The sequence below is a fragment of the Pongo abelii genome, chromosome 10 (assembly GCF_028885655.2).
Source record: "Pongo abelii isolate AG06213 chromosome 10, NHGRI_mPonAbe1-v2.0_pri, whole genome shotgun sequence".
Lineage (NCBI taxonomy): Eukaryota > Metazoa > Chordata > Mammalia > Primates > Hominidae > Pongo > Pongo abelii.
This window is the reverse complement of record NC_071995.2, coordinates 119987309-120003438: the sequence shown is the minus strand read 5'-3', so window position 1 is coordinate 120003438 and position 16130 is coordinate 119987309. Positions and strand designations below refer to the sequence as shown.

General features: G+C 46.6%; 1 non-coding gene across 1 annotated transcript; it reads right to left on the bottom strand.

Moving 5' to 3' along the window:
* Positions 1 to 11631: 11631 nt before the first annotated feature.
* LOC112135963 (small nucleolar RNA SNORA70) lies at positions 11632 to 11764 on the bottom strand. The gene has a single exon (XR_002917180.2). It is a non-coding gene; the product is annotated as a small nucleolar RNA SNORA70 (small nucleolar RNA).
* Between the last annotated feature and the right edge of the window lie 4366 nt (positions 11765 to 16130).

Genomic DNA, 16130 nt, shown 5'->3' with positions numbered 1-16130 from the left:
CCCCAAAACACATCTCTGAAATCCCACATGCCCCTGGGGTTGTGATCCATGAAGAAAGGTCTCTGACTACCTAATTTTCATTAAGGGAATTCAATGAGATGACTAATTACAAGCACCATGCCTAGTATCTAATACTGTTCAGTGAACTACAGCTATTAATTAATAATGATATGTTACTACTAATAATAAAATAATAATATGATATAAGCTCTTAGAAGACAAGGACAGTGGCTACTCTATGCCGAGGTTCAATAATCCAATATTCAATTTGTTTTTTTGAGACAGAATCTCGCTCTGTTGCTCAGGCTGGAGTGCAATGGCACGATTTTGTCTCACTGAAACCTCCACCTCCTGGGTTCAAGCAATTCTCTGCCTCAGCCTCCTGAGTAGCTGGGATTACAGGTGCCTGCCACCATGCCCAGCTAGTTTTTGTATTTTTAGTAGAGACAGGGTTTCACCTTCTTGTTCAGGCTGGTCTTGAACTCCTGACCTCATGATCCACCCACCTCAGCCTCCCAAAGTGCTAGGTTTATAAGTGTGAACCACCATGTCTGGCCTCAAATATTTAATTGTAGCAGAGATTGATAGATTTTTCTGCCATGCCCAGCTTCCCCCTCTAGCTCAATTTGAAATCACAGACCTTCATATCCATAGCTGTGGCTTATTGGACCAGGGTGAACATCTGCCCAGGAGAGCCAGACTATTGGCTGGTCGGTGGCCAATTGGGACTGCTCTATTGAGAATATGAGCCATGTGTAGTGGCTCATGCCTGTAATCCCAGCAATTTGGGAGGCCAAGGCAGGAGGATCACTTGAGGCCAGGAGTTCAAGACCAGCCTGGGCAACATAGCGAGACCCTGTCTCTACAAAAAAAAATTTTTTTTTTTTAATTAGACATGGTGGTGTGTGCTTGTAGCCTAGCTACTTGGGAGCCTGAGGTGGGAGGATCGCTTTAGCCAAGAGTTTATTTGTAGAGATGAGGTTTCACTATGCTGCCCAGGCTGGTCTCAAACTCCTGGGGTCAAGCAGTCCTCCCACCTCGGCCTCCCAGAGTGGTAAGATTACAAGTGTGAGCCACCAGACCCAGAAAGAGAGGGCATGTTCCTCCCTTGAAGGATGTGATCTGTCACTGCCACTTGCAGGTCTTTGGCCAGAGCGTAGTTACATGGTCACAGCTACCTGCAGTAGAAGGTAGGAAATGCCGTCCTCATTCTGCTGACCATGTTCCCCACCGAAAATCAGGGATCCAGACGTTGAAGACAACCAAGAATTCCTGCCACCAGTACCCATGAAACAGTCCTCTGAGCTGGGGCTGAATGAGTCCTACACATGGAAGGAAATCTTTGGGTTTCCAGGGGATCTGGGCAGCTCTGAGGCATATAACATAGCCCAGCCAGGAAAAAGCTCCCAAAAGAGAATTTATTTGTCCAGGAATGTACAGGCAAAAAATGACCATTCTGTGTTTTTCCATGGGGTAGAGGCCTGACCAACCTCATGTGGTTTGTTTCGTCCAGCTTGGCACTGACAGAGGCTGGTGGGGGCTGGGGGAGGATCCGAAAGTCCAGGGTCTCAGGTATGAACTATTGCTCTGATCAACTGCTAGGCTGTGTCCTGTGGGAATGTGCTGGGTTCCTACATGACCCAGAGGTCACTGATTTCACAAGATGTGCAAACAATCCAATATTCAAATATTTAACTATAGCAGAGATGGATAGATTTTTCTGCCATGCCCAATATTCCCCTCTAGCTCAATCTGAAATCAACAGACCTTCATATCCATAGCTGTGGCTTATTGGACCATTCCCTGATCCACCAGCTGAACAAGAGTCATGCTCTCCTCTGAGGCTCCACCATACCTGGAATAGACACCTCTTGGTAGGACCATGCTTCCTGTGTTGTCAGTTGATATGGCTCAGGTTGAACTGTCCCCTTCCACAAGTCCCAGGGGCGGGTCCAGCATCCAGTCCTAGACAATCAAAGCACAATTTTTCCCTGGCTCCTGTGCTTTGTTCAAGAGCATGCACATGATTCAGGTTGGTCTGAGACAAGTCTTGGAATTTTGGCTAAAATAATTGAAAAAGTGGTGCTCTTTGAGTTGGAGTTGCTAAGCTGGCAGGATATAAGCCTAAAGCTCTTGGTGGCCATCATGCCAGCAGGGAATTAAGTTGACTCAGAGAAAACCAGAGGGTAATGATGGAGGGATTTCTGATGACATCATTTGAACAACCTGATCAAGCCATACCTGAAACCTCACTAGATTTAGGAGCCAATAACCTCCCTTTATTGCTTAAGCCAATTGGAGCAGGCACACGTATCACTTTTGACCATGAGTCCTGGCTAATCTAGCATCTCTGTGTCCCTTCATAACGTGGCTTCTCACTTTGTATCTGATGTTGCAATTATTCCTGAGCACAATTAATGCGTCCTCCTTGGCTATGAGAATTTTTTTTTTCTTTTTAGATGGAGTCTTTCTCTGTTGTCCAGGCTGGAATGCAGCGGTGTGATCTCAGCTCACTGCAACCTCCACCTGCTGGATGCAAGTGATTCTCCTGCCTCAGCCTCCCGAGTAGCTGGGACTACAGGTGCGTGCCACCACACCCGGCTAATTTTTATATTTTTAGTAGAGACAGGGTTTCACCATGTTGGCCAGGCAGGTCTTGAACTCCTGACCTCAAGTGATTTGCCCTCCTCAGCCTCCCAAGGTACTGGGATTACAGGCATGAGCCACTGTGCCCAGCCAGCTATGAGATCTTGAAACCAGAATTCCTCCTAGGTGCCAGGCACAACTCAGGTGTTTGGGGAATGCTTGGTGAATGAGTGGCTGGATCGATGGATGGATGGACTGATGGATGGAAATAATTAAGATAATACACGTCCCTCCAGAACATCAAGCCTCCAATTGCAGCCTATGCTTCTCCAGGCCTTTCTCAGAATCCTTGCCCCATTCTTGTGTTCATTCACTGAGGTAATAAATGCTTATTGGTCACTACAATGTGTGAGGCTCTGTGCCAGGGAGTGTGGCGCAGTGGATTCCTCAGCCTAGGCACTGTGGACACTTTTGTTTTTTGTTTTGGTTGTTATTGTTTTTGAGACAGGGTTTCCCTCTATGGCCCAGGCTGGAGAGCAGCGGCACAATCACAGCTCACTGCAGTCTCGACCTCCTGGGCTGAAGCAATCCTCCCGCCTCAGCCTCTCAGGTAGCTGCGACTACAGGTGCATGCCACCATGCCTGGCTAATTTTTTTGTATTTTTTTGTAGAGATAGGGTCTTCCTATATTGCTTAATCTGGTCTCTTAATCTTAATCTTAATCTGGTGACACCCGGGCTCTGGAGTCATATGGACCTGGATTTGAACGCCAGCTCTGCCCCTTCATCTTGGTGTGACCCTGGACAACTTGCTTAGCATCTCTGGACCTTGATTTTCTCATCTGTAAAATGAACATTGGTGGCATTTTGCCCATATAGTTGTTGCGAGAATAACCAAGATAAAATGACCCCTTACTATGTGCTGTTTACAAATGTTAGCAGTAATTATGCTTTTGCTTTCCAATTTAACTAGCCAGGTAGGTAGGTAAGTAGGGGGAGAGAGAGAGGGAGAGAAGGAGGAAACAGCAAAAATAAAAGCATTTTTTTCTCTGATAATTTGAGGAAAATACACTTGTCTAGACCAGTGGTTCTCAACTAGGGATGACTGTGTGCCCCAGGGACGTTTGGCAATGTCTGGAGACATCTTAGTTGTCATGACTGAGGGAGTGCTACTGGCTTCTGCAGCCAGGGATGCTGCTAATATATAGGACAACCCCCGTGACAAAGAAATATCTGGTTCCAATGTGCACAGTAGCCAGGCATGGTGGCTTACACCTGTGATCCCAGCACTTTAGGAGGCTGAGACAGGAGGATAGCTTGAGCTCAGGAGTTCAAGATAAGCTTAAGCAATATAGGGAGATCCTATCTCTACAAAAAATACAAAAAAATTAGCCAGGCATGGTGACATGTGCCTGTAGTCACAGCTACCTGAGAGGCTGAGGCGGGAGGATTGCTTCAGCCCAGGAGGTCGAGGCTGCAGTGAGCTGTGATTGTGCCGCTGCACTCCAGCCTGTGCCATAGAGTGAAACCCTGTCTCAAAAACAGCAACAACCAAAACAAAAAACGAAAGTGTCCACAGTGCCTAGGCTAAGGAATCCTGGTCTATAATACATTGACATCTCTGATATTAAGGGCCACAGTGCAAGGTACAGTGTCTGGCACATAGTAGGTGCTCAATGAATGTTTGACAACCACGTGAATGAATGAATGAATGAATCATCGAATGAATGAATGATTTTATAGTTCATTTGTCATTTGGCTGAGTGCCTGGGACAGGCCTGCATCCGAGCAACTGTTCATTAAATAGGTATGGACAGGTTCCTGTAAATGTCCCCCTCTGAAGCAGCTGGGGAGTGAGGTCCTGGCGAGGGAACACCCGGCCTCACAGCTGTGGTTCCAGGTCATGATAAATTGCTGTGGGAAGCCACAGAGCAGACAGCTCATCACACATTGTGATGGATTCATTGTCTTCTCTCGTGGCCCCCTTTATCTCAAACTCTCAGCAGAGAAGGGTTGAAAGGGGCTGAGCTGAGCGAGGGACTGTGGATGCTGCTCTTCAGGAAAAGGAGGGAAAATGAGCCCAGACAGGATCATCGTTAACTGGCTCCAAGGTCAAGAGCCCGTTAGAACGTTAGAATTAGAGATGGGGGCAGGGATGGCAGCGGGACTCTCTTCATCACCACACCCTATCTAATTCATTTATTCAACAAATATTTATTGAGTACCAGAGACTCTTTGGGCATATGTGAGTTAACAAAACAGATGAAATCCTTACCCTGTTGGAATCTATATTTTAAAGAAGCAGGATGAACAATGGACACATAGGTCGGACATACCATATGTGAGGGGCCCTGTGCATTAGGAGAAAAATCAGGTAGGGAGGGAAGATAAAGCATGTTTGGGGTTGAGTTTTTCCATTGAGGTGAAATTCACATAACATGAAATTAATCATTTAAAAGTGAACAATTGGCCGGCGCGGTGGCGCAGGCCTGTGATCCCAGCACTTTGGGAGGCTGAGGCGGGAGGATTGCTTGATCCCAGGAGTTAGAGACCAACCTAGGCAACACGACAAGACTCCGTCTCTGTTTTTTTTTTTAAGTGAACAATTGAGCGGCATTTAGTTCATTCACAGTGTTATGTAACCACTATTTCTGTCTAGTTCCAGAACATTCTCATCACCCCAAAAGGAAACCCCATACCTATTCGGCCATTCCCCCTCCTCCAGCCCCTGGTAACCATTGCTTTTCTTTCTCTGTATGGGTTTGTCTGTTTTTGGATATTTCACATAAATGGCATCATACACTGTGTGGCCTTTTGTGACTAGCTCCTTTCACAAGAATTTCACCTTGTTTTCAAGGTTCTTTCATGTGGTAGCATGTGCTTTTCATTCTTTTTATGGCTGAGTAAAATTGAATTTCATGGATAGACCACATTTTGTTAATCCATTCGTCTGTTTAGGGACATCTGGGTTGTCTCCATCTTTGGCTATTGTGAATAGTGCTGCTGTGAACATTTAGGTTACAAGTATCTGTTTGAGGCCAGGCATGGTGGCTCACTCCAGCAGTCCTAGCACTTTGGGAGGCCGAGGCGGGTGGATCACTCGAGATCAGGAGTTCGAGACCAGCCTGGCCAACATGGTGAAACCCCATCTCTACTAAAAATAAAAAATAAAAATAAAAATGGTATCTGCATGAGTCCCCATTTGCAATTCTTTGGGGTAAAAACCTAAAAGTGGAACTGCTGGGTATATGGTAATTCTATGTTTAACTTTTTTAGGAATGGCCAGTTTTCCACAGCAGCAGCACCATTTTACACTCCTATCAGTAATATACAAAGGTTCCAATTTCTTCATCTCCTCACCAATACTTGTTATTTTCCATTTTTAAAATAACAGTCATCCTAGTGATAGGAAGTCGTGTGTCCTGTGGTTTTGATCTGTGTTTCCCTAATGCATATCATTACGTGGTGAGCATCTTTTCATGTGCCCATTGGCCATGTATATATATCTTCTTAGATAGTCCTTTGCTCACTTTTGACGTCGGTCATTTGTCTTTTTGTTACTGAGTTAAAAGCATGGAGCTAACTTATTTTTGTTTATTTTTATTTATTTATTTTTTTTTTGAGACAGAGTCTCACTCTGTCGCCCAGGCTGGAGTGCAGTGGCGCAATCTCGGCTCACTGCAACCTCTGCCTCCCAGGTTCAAGTGATTCTCCTGCCTCAGCCTCCCAAAGTGCTAGGATTACAGGTGTGAGCCATGACGCCCAGCCTGAACTTTTAAATAGGGTGATCAGAAAAGACCTCCCTAAGATGATGACTTTTTTTTTTTTTTTTTTTTAAGATGGAGTCTCACACTGTTGCCCAGGCTAGAGTGCAGTGGCGCGATCTTGGCTCACTGCAACCTCCGCCTTCTGGGTTCATGGCATTCTCCTGCCTCAGCCTCCTGAGTAGCACAGACTACAGGAGCCTGCCACCACGCCCAGCTAATTTTTTGTATTTTTAGTAGAAACGGGGTTTCACCATGTTAGCCAGGATGGTCTACTATCTCCCGACCTCGTGATCCACCCACCTTGGCCTACCCAAAGTGCTGAGATTACAGGGTGAGCCACCGCGCCCGGCCAGATGATGACTTTTAAGTGAAGACCTTAAGAAGGTGATGGGGGATGCCAAGGTGATGTCTGAGAAGAGCATTCCAGGCAGAGAGGATGGCACATGCAAAGGCCCTGAGGTAAGTCACTTTCATTTGTCTGTAACTCGGTTTTCCTGTCTGCAAATGGGGAGGAATAAAACCATGAAGCATCACATCAAATGCTGGCAAATTATCAACACCTGGGTTCGCCCACAACTCTTGCTCTTAAGCAAGATACTTAATGTCTCAGAGCTTCCATTTGCTCACCTGTAAAATGGTGATAATAATTGTACCGACCTCACAGTGTTATCAAATTAAAAGAAATATGATTTGCCAGGGCTTGGCACACAGTAGTGTTCAGAAATGCAGGGTTTGAACCCAGACCAGGAGGACTTCCAGTCCTGAGGGGCGTTCACAGCTCACTGCAGCCTTGACCTCCCAGGCTCAGGTGATCCTCCCACCTTAGCCTCTCAAGTAGCTGGGACTACAGGCACGTGCCACCATGCCCAGCTAATTTTTGTATGTTTTGTAGAGATGGGTTTCACCATGTTGCCTAGGCTGGTCTCAAACTCTTAGGCTCAAGTGATGTGCCTGCCTTGGCCTCCCAAAGTACTAGGATTACAGGTGTGAGCCACTGTGCCTGGCTCCCCTCCCTCCCTCCCTCCCTCCCTTCCTTCCTTCCCTTTTTTTTGAGTTAGAGTCTCACTCTGTCCCCCAGGCTGGAGTGCAGTGGCACAATTATGGCTTACTACAGCCTTGAACTCCTGGGTTCAAGCCATCCTCCTACATCAGTCTCCCAAGTTGGGATTACGGGCATGAGCCAGTGCACCTGGCTCAGTTCCCCTCATTTCTATGGGAGAGTCTGAAGGGTTTCATAGTGTGGGGGGCCTGTGGTCCATCCTGACTGCTACCCTGTACACACACGTGTGTCTGCCCAACAAATACCATTCAGGGAAATAACAAAACACAAGATCTATCTTTTTCAACACAAGTTACCATGGTGTTTTGCTTTGTCTTGTTTTTTGGTGGCAAATAGATTGTGGGCCTTGGGGTCTCAAGTAAGTGCTCAGATCCCAGCTTCCGTGCTTTACTGGCTGTTGGACCTCCGGCGAGTGTTGTAACTTCTCTGAGTTTTAGTTTCCTGGCCTAACTTACAAAGCAGTTGTAAAGATCCAAGATAATTTTTGTAAAACACCCAGCACCCAAGAGGACTTTGGGCCTTATGGAGCCACACAGATGGTTATCCTGGTATGAAGAAAAGGACAAGAAACCCGAGCACTTTGGGTGGCAAGGGAAGAACAGGAGAGATAAATTCCAATCAGCCTATTTAAAACGCCGTGCAGAGCCTAGTGAGTGAAACCACAATCCACTAGTTTCCAGCCCTTATTTTTCTCCCTCTAGAAAGAACTAGGAATCAGGAATCTCAAATTCAAGCCATCACTTTGTCCAAAGCTAACTCTGTGCCCTTGAGCAAATCCCTTCCACTCTCTGCCTCAGTTTCCCAGGAATCCCTTTGTAAAGACCTTTTCTTCTCTGTAACCATGGTGGTGCTGCTACTGACCAGCAGAGGGCAGTGTTGCACCAACATTCTCTATGGATCTGCGTTGCTTTTGCCTGACCTTGGATGGGAACATTGAAATCATTAATTAGTGGTCAGTGTCATCCTCTTTTTCAAAAAGCCTTATTTTATCCTCAGTGCATAGTCAGAACAAGGTCTTGCCACAGTGTACAGATGAGGAAGCAGAGCCTCAGAAGCATAAGAAACTTAATTACTGGTAATTTTGGTCACACCACATCCTAAATTTAGACTCTCAGAATGGTATGAACCCATTGCTGTATGTCTGAGCAGCAAAGCATTGATAATCCATTACCTGCTTTATGCATCATGAAACACTTTCTGATCCTCAATATCAGACAATTCTCATCTTATTCTCCTCCAGTTTATAAATGAGCAAACTGTGGCTTCTAGAGGCTATATCATTTGACTTACAGCATTTTTTTTTTTTAAAGAGGCCCAGGCTGGCCTTGAACTCCTGGCTTCAGGTGATCCTCCCACCTCAGCCTCCCAAGTAGCTGGGATTACGGGTGTGAGCCATTGCACCCGGCACCAGCATATTCACAATCAGTTCCGTCTTAGAGGCTGTTTGGTGGACTCCCAGAAATATTAGCTTAAAAATGGCAGAGCCCGGCGTTTTGCAGTTTTTATGTGATGAAATGTACTGAGTTCTGATACAAATATTGCACCTTGTTTTGCAAAAGGAATTAATTAGACCCCTTTCCCTGTCTCAGCAGCTGCACCAGTTATTAGCAATCCCCTAGGGAAGTGGAATAGCTTTAGATCAACAGTGGTTCTCAAAAGGGACTATCAAATGACACACCTGTCCCCAGCTCCAGATTCCGATATCCACACCCCAAACATCCAATCACTGTTTTTCTTAGTCTTTTGATGTTTTTTGTTTTTGTTGTTTTTGGTTTTTGGTATTTTTTTTAGACAAAGTCTCGCTCTGTCGCCTGGGCTGGAGTACAGTGGTGCCATCTCAGCTCACTGCAACCTCCACCTCCCAGGTTCAAGCTATCCTCCTGCCTCAACCTCCCACTATGCCTAGATAACTTTTGTAATTTTAATAGAGATGGGGTTTCACCATGTAGGCCAGTCTGGTCTCAAACTCTTTTTTTTTTTGACGGAGTCTCGCTTTGTTTACTGAGCCAGAGTGCAGTGGTGTGATCTCCGCTCACCGCAACCTCCACCTCCCAGGTTCAAGCGATTATCTGGCCTCAGCCTCCTGAGTAGCTGGGATAACAGGTGCACACCACCTTGCCTGGCTAATTTTTGTATTTTTAATATAGATGGGGTTTTACCATGTTGTTTAGGCTGGTCTTGAACTCCTGACCTCAAGTGATCCACCCACCTCGGCCTCCCAAAGTGCTGGGATTACAGGCGTGAGCCACCAGGCCCAGCCTAATTTTTTTTGTATTTTTAGTAGAGACAGTGTTTTGCCATGTTGGCCAGGCTGGTCTCGGACTCTTATCCTCAAGTGATCCAGTTGCCTTGGCCTCCCAAAGTGTGGGGATTACAGGCGTGAGCCACCGCACCCGGCCTTCTGCTTGATCAATTCTGCTATTAAGATTCTGATGCATTCTTCAGTATGTCAATTTCATTTTCAACTCTAGAATTTCCCCTTGATTCTTTTTAATTATTTCTATCTCCTTGTTACATTCATCTGATAGGAAATCTGAATTCCTTCTCTGTGTCATCTTGAATTGCTTTGAGTTTCCTCAATACAGCTCTTTCAAATTGTCTGCCTGAAAGGTTGCCTGTTTCTGTTTCTCCGGGATTGGTCCCTGGTGCCTTATTCAGTTTGGTGAGGTCATGTTTTCCTGCGTGGTGTTGATGCTTATAGATATTCATCAGTGTCTGAGCAGTGAAGAGTTAGGCATTTATTGTAGTCTTCACAGTCTGGGCTTATTTGTGCCTGTGATTCTTGGGAAGGCTTTCCAGGTATTCGAAGGGACTTGAACCCCGAACCCAATAACACTGTAGTTCCTGCGGACTCGTAAAGGTACTGCCTTAGTGATCTTGGATAAGATCCAGAAGAATTCTCTGCATTACCAGGCAGAGATTCTTGTCCTTTTCCCTTACTTTCTTCCAAACAAATGGAGTCTCTCTCTCTCTGTCCAAGCTAGGCCTCTTAGAACTGGGGGTGGAAGGACACAAGAACCCCTGTGGCCATCACCACCGGGACTGCACTTGTTCAGACCCGAAGCAGCCCAGCACTGGGTCTCACCTAAGGTCTGCTAGAACTGCTACCTGGCCATCACCTGAATTCACTCAAGGGCCTGGGGCTCTACAATCAGCAGATGGCAAAACCAGCCAGGGTGTTGTCCTTCCCTTCAGGGCAGTGAATTCCCCTAGGCTCTGGGTGGGTCCAGAGATGCTGTCTGGGAGCCAAGGATTGAAGTCATAAACCTTAGAATTCTATTCTAAGATAGAATAGAATTCTATAGATGTACCATTCCACTGCAGGTAAGCTGGCACTCAAACCACATGACAAAGTCCTTCCCACTCTTCACTCCCCTTTCCTCAGTCAGAGGAACCTCTCCTTGTGGCCACCACTTCCGCCAGCCTACAAGGAGTTCTGCCAGGCCACTGCTGATGTTCATGAAAAGCCTGAGGGTTCTTCAGGCAGCCTGTGATGAATGCTATCAGGCCTGTGACTCATCCTTCAGGCAGTGGGCTCCCCTTGGCCCAGGGCAGGTCCGCAAATGCTGACCAACAGCTTAGGCCTGTACTCAGGGACCTCAAGAGCCTGCTTGGTGCTCCACCCCGCTGTGGCTGAGCTGGTACCTAAGGGGCAAGACAAGGTCCCCTTTACTCTTCCTCCTGCTTTCCTGAAACAGAAGGCATCTTTCACTGTCTTCTGTGCTGGAAGCCACCACAGCTGGGAATGTGCTGGATCACACCTGAGGCCAGCATGTCTCAGAGCCCAGTGCCCACAGGTGGACAGGAAGTAGGATTTAGTGGTGAGTATTAAGAAGGGGAAGCACAGCGGAAGCCCTCACGAGTGCAGGGCCCACTACTTGTCCAGAGGGCCACGATGAGGATGTACTTGACCCCACACCCATCTCAGATGAGCCAGTTCTCAGCCACCATGTCTTCAAATTCATCTTCATTGAACTTGGTGAAGCCCCACTTCTGTGAGATGTGGCTCTTCTGGCAGCCGGGAAACTTGAACTTGGCCCTGAGCAGGGCCTTGGTCACATGCTCCTTGTTCTCCGGGTTCAAGGCGGATGGACATGATAATTGGCCAATGTGAACCCCGGCCATGGTGACCCGGGGCTTTCCAAAAGCACCTCACATACCTGTTTGGAGCCTACATTGGGGTAGTGCAAGGTCAGAGACATGAACATCCATCTGAAGGGCCTGTCTCCAAGGTCCCTTAGAGCAGCCCATACAAGAAACAGGCTGCATACACCACCAAGGAAGCTGCTGTTTGCAGCCATTGCACACGGCCCCCATGAGGCGAGGAACTCAGCCAGCTGAGTTGGCTGTAGATGCCCGCAGCCTATTACCTGGCTACGGCTGTTGGTTATACAGGGCCCAGGGGCTCCTTAGTCAGCAGATGATGAATGCTGCCAGGTGTCTGCTGTGATGGGAGAGCACTTAGTTCAATGTAAAGTCCCCAAGTTGTTAGCTCTCCCTCTCCCAAGTGCACAGATCTGTCTGTGCCACATGGCCACTGCCAGGGGTGGGAGTGGGGGGTGGCCCAAGAACTCCCTTAGCTGCCCCAGCTAATGTCTCAGGAGGCTGTGTGCCCGTGACTTCACAGTCCACTGGTTGTGAGCCCAGCTCGGCACTCGGGTTTGCCTGTGAATTGTAGTCCTGATGGCCTAAACTGCCCCTCAAGTCTGCTAAGGGCCCCAGAGCACTCCAGCTCACAGTGGCAAGGCTTGCCAGAACTCAAGCTCCAACTGCTAAGATGGGCAATTCCAGTGAGTGCCAGTCCAAGCGCTCCCTGTGTGAGCCAGTGTCAGCGAAGTACACCTCAGTTCTGCTTTCTGCTGTGACAGTGCAGCACCGAGTTCAATGCAAAGTCTCACAATCGCTGTGCTTTCCCTCTCCAAAGCACACCGACTCTCCGTGCCACGGGGCTACTGCTGGGGGGTGGGGGATGGGTGGCGTCAGCAACTTAAGACTGTCTTTCCTGCCCTCTTCAGCATCTCTTTCAGCGATATAAGGTTAAAACCGGGTACTGTGATTGTTCACCTGATTTTTGGTTCTTGCGATGGTGCTTTTTGTGTGTAGTTAGCTGTTAAAATTTGGTGTTCCTGTGAGGGGTCAAATGATGTAGGTTTCTTTCTTTCTTTCATTCTTTTTTGAGACAGAGTCTTGCTCTGTCGCCCAGGCTGGAGTGCAGTGGTGCGATCTCGGCTCACTGCAAGCTCCTCCTCCTGGGTTCACACCATTCTCCTGCCTCAGCCTCCCAAGTAGCTGGGACTACAGGCGCCCGCCACCATACCCAGCTAATTTTTGTATTTTTAGTAGAGACAGGGTTTCACTATGTTAGCCAGGATGGTCTTGATCTGACCTCGTGATCCGCCTGCCTCAGCCTCCCAAAGTACTGGGATTACAGGCATGAGCCACCGTGCCTGGCCAAATGGTGTTGCTTTCTATTCAGCCATCCTGCTCCACCCTCTGTGATTTTTTTTTTTTTAATTGAAAAGCACAGGCAAAGTTTGGTGGTGGTGGTGGTAGAGAGAATAGTGATTATTAGCAGAAAAAGAAAAGAGCTCCAGGATGTTGTCCATATTTAATGTACGGGCCTCCTGGCTGGATCATATTGATGGTTCAAGTAGAGGGACAGGGTTGCCACTATCCCCCCACTACTCCATGTCGTCAGACCTCTGGCTCCTCACAGGGCCCAGGTACATGGGACTCTGTTTTTTCTTTTCTTTCTTTCTTTTTCTTTTATTTTTTTTTGAGACAGAGTCTCACTCTGTCACCCAGGCTGGAGTGCAATGGTGCCATCTTGGTTCACTGCAATCTGCGCCTCTGGGTTCAAGTGATTCTCCCGCCTCAGCCTCCCAGGTAGCTGGGATTATAGGCACCTGCCATCATGCCCAGCTAATTTTTGTATTTTTGTAGAGGTGGGGTTTCACCATGTTGGCCAGGCTGTTCTTGAACTCCTGACCTCAGGTGAGCCACCTGCCTCAGTCTATCAAAATGCTGGGATTATAGACGTGAGCAACCGTGCTCAGCCAGGACTCTGTCTTTTCGTTGTGCAGTCCTACAGACCTTCTCTTTCATCTGTACCTGTTTCACTAGTCTCCTGAGGAGTGCCTAGCTAAATGCCCGGATTAATTTGCTCCTGTAAGACATTTATAGACACTCTCTGTGGACAGATCATACACTCAGCAAAGAGCAGCAAACAGGTCTTAGCACCCTGTGAACCTGATCCTGGGAGGGGCCCCACCCCCTCTCATATGACCCTCATTTAGTCTTATTTATATAAGTAGCAAATTTAGGACTCAAGATCTGCCCTGTGTCAATGTCTTTCTAGGCATTTTGTTGTCTGAAGTTTGTTATTTCTCTGGAAGACATCATGGGAATAATAGCACCTGAGGTCTTCTGTCACAGCATGGCACATCAGGGTCTTTTCTACCTGAATGTTAGTTTTGCTAGATATAACATTCATGGCTTACAGTTTCTTTTCTTAAATATGTACTCCATTTTCCCGCAGGTACAAAGTATTGCTCTCAAAAAGGTAGATTCTAATTTCTTTCCCTTATTATGTCACTTGTGCTTTTTTGTCTAGAAGCCCAGAAATTTTTATTTTTTAAAGCCCAGTATTGTACTAGAATATGACTAATAACTTGCGTTAGTCATTCTGAATCAAAATTCCATGCACTGTCTCTTTTTTTTAAAATTTATTTTTGAGACAGAGTCTCGTTCTGTCACCCAGGCTGGAGCGCAGTGGCATGATCTTGGCTCATTGCAGCCTCCGCCTCCTGGGTTCAAGTGATTTTCCTGCCTCAGCTTCCTCAGTAGCTGGGATTAAAGGTGCCCGCCACCACACACGGGTAATTTTTGTATTTTTAGTATAGATGGGGTTTCACCGTGTTGGCCAGGCTGGTCTCGAACTCCTGACCTCAATTGATCCACCCACCTTGGCCTCCCAAAGTGATGGGATTACAGGCATGAGCCACCATGCCCAGCCCATGCACTCTTTCAATAAGCGGAATCTTCCAGTAAGGGTATACTGAATTCACGGATAATATACTCTGATGTACCCAATAATCACTGGGCCAAGAATTGGCTTTTATTTTAGTTGCCTCTGTTCCATGTGACTGTCGGCAGATTCTTCTCTTTGCTGGATCTAAACAGACCTCATTGGTAAAACTCTCCATTGAAAAAAGTTTATAGATGAATGAAAGTGAAGCCAGGGCTCTGTCAAGCCTTTGCTTTTTATATTGAAGGAAGAGGGACTTGATTTCCAAGAGAAAGCCAAATCAGGGTCAGAATGACAAATTCTTGGCTTTTTCTGTGTGTGGAGAAAGAAAATATAAGCAAATAGATCTGAACAAGGTATTATATAAATGAGCCCAAAATGGGTCTGTATTGAATATCCAGTGCAACGAAACTAGAGATGAATAGCAGAAGGAAAACGGGAAAATTAAAAAATGTGGAAATCAGCAACACTCTTTTTATTGAGGTAAAATATACACGTATAATTGATCATCTTTACCTTTATTTATTTATTTTTTATTTTTTTATTTTTGAGACGGAGTCTTTGTCTGTCACACAGGTTAGAGTGCAGTGGCGCAATCTTGGCTCATGCAACCTCCGCCTCCCGGGTTCAAGTGATTCTCCTGCCTCAGCCTCCTGAGTAGCTGGGATTACAGGTGCCTGACGTCACACCTGGCTAACTTTTGTATTTTTAGTAGAGACGGGATTTCTTGATGTTGGCCGGGCTGGTCTCAAGCTCCTGACCTCAGGTGATCTGCCCGCCTTGGCCTCCCAAAGTGCTAGGATTACAGGCGTGAGCCACTGTGCCTGGCTTTACTTTTTTTTTTTTTTTTGAGATGGGATCTCGCTCTGTCACCCAGGCTGGGGTGCAGTGGCTTGATCATAGGCCACTGTAACCTTGCACTCCTGGGCCCAGGCAATCCTCCCACCTTGGCCTCCCAGAATGCTGAGATTATAGGTGTAAGCCACTGCGCCCGGCCATCTTTACCATTTTGAAGTGAAAATTGGTGTTAATAAATACAGTTGTATATATTCTTTTTCCTCCTTGTATCTCCTTTTCCCTCTTCCCTTTGCTGGCTTCTGGTAACCATCAATCCGCTCTCCATCTTCATGAGATCTGCTTATTTAGCTCCCACAGATGAGTAAGGACGTGCGATATTTGTCTTTCTGTGCTTGGCTTGTTTCTCTTAACATAATGGTCTCCAGGTCCATCCATGTTGCTGCAAATGACAAGATATCATTCTTTTGTATGCCTGAATGTTTGTGTGCCACATCTTCTTTATCCTGGGATAAAGCAAGCCTCCTGCTTCAACCTCCTGACTAGCTGGGACTACAGGCACATGCCACCATGCCCAGATAATTTTTTATTTTTTGTAGAAACAGAATTACATTGTGTTGCCCAAGCTTGTCCTGAACTACTGGCCTCAAGTGATTCTCCTACCTTGGCCTCCCAATGTGCTGGGATTACAGGCATGAGCCACCGACACCCAGCCATGTTGGCCATTTTAATGTCTGCTTTTGAGAAATATCTGTTCAGATCATTTGCCCATTTTTAAATTGGATTATTTGTTTTTTTGCTATTGAGTTGTTTGAGCTCCTTATATATTCTGGTTATTAATCCCTTGTGAGATGGTTTGCAAATATTTTCTCCTATCCGATGGGTTGTCTTGAAGT